Source organism: Penaeus monodon, chromosome 29 (assembly GCF_015228065.2).
Source record: "Penaeus monodon isolate SGIC_2016 chromosome 29, NSTDA_Pmon_1, whole genome shotgun sequence".
Classification (NCBI taxonomy): domain Eukaryota; kingdom Metazoa; phylum Arthropoda; class Malacostraca; order Decapoda; family Penaeidae; genus Penaeus; species Penaeus monodon.
The window spans coordinates 9,678,508-9,679,085 of record NC_051414.1 but is presented as its reverse complement, the minus strand read 5'-3'; the positions used below and the strand labels follow the sequence as shown (position 1 = coordinate 9,679,085).

The 578-nt window shown below is 36.2% G+C and overlaps 1 protein-coding gene across 1 annotated transcript in view; it reads left to right on the top strand.

Annotated features, from left to right (window-relative positions):
* Positions 1–148: 148 nt before the first annotated feature.
* LOC119591726 (tubulin-specific chaperone D-like) overlaps positions 149–578 on the top strand; it is a gene marked incomplete in the record, with an annotated part of 16,121 nt that continues 15,691 nt past the window's right edge. The window contains 1 exon segment of the mRNA XM_037940475.1: positions 149–312.

Sequence of the window (578 nt, the reverse complement as noted above, 5' to 3'; positions counted from 1 at the left end):
GATATCGCCGTAAAAAAAAATCAACAAGAACAATAAAATAATAACTTCAGTAATGGCCATACGATTAATAAGTAATGGAAATAAATAGCATTCGGCGATAATATCAACAATGAATAAATAATGACAAAATGACTCATGCACGAATTCGGACTCAGAGTCACGGTGAACATAACGCCAGAATCAAAACAAACACGAAAGGTGGAATTCCGCTCATTTCTTCAAGTTTTGCGTCTCCTGAGCTCTAGAATACCTTTCTGCCGACCTGTACACCGATAATATCGCTGAAATAAAGCGAAGACTGCCGTAGTTAAGGTAATTAAGGTGCTGTAGTTTAGAAATGAGAGAAATATGACACAGGTGTATAGGTATGAGTCAGACACGCAAGATTGTTCATTGATTATCTTTTTTTTCTCTCTCTTTCTCTTCTGATTGTGAGTCAGTTATTTCACCACTTTACTTACCTTTATGTCTACTGAGTGCTGTTATTCAGTCTAGGTTCTGCTCTTGTGTAGATTAGGCGCTAACGAATTGTCTGGGAAAACTAAACGTAGAAATTGATCATACAAATTTACTGTTAA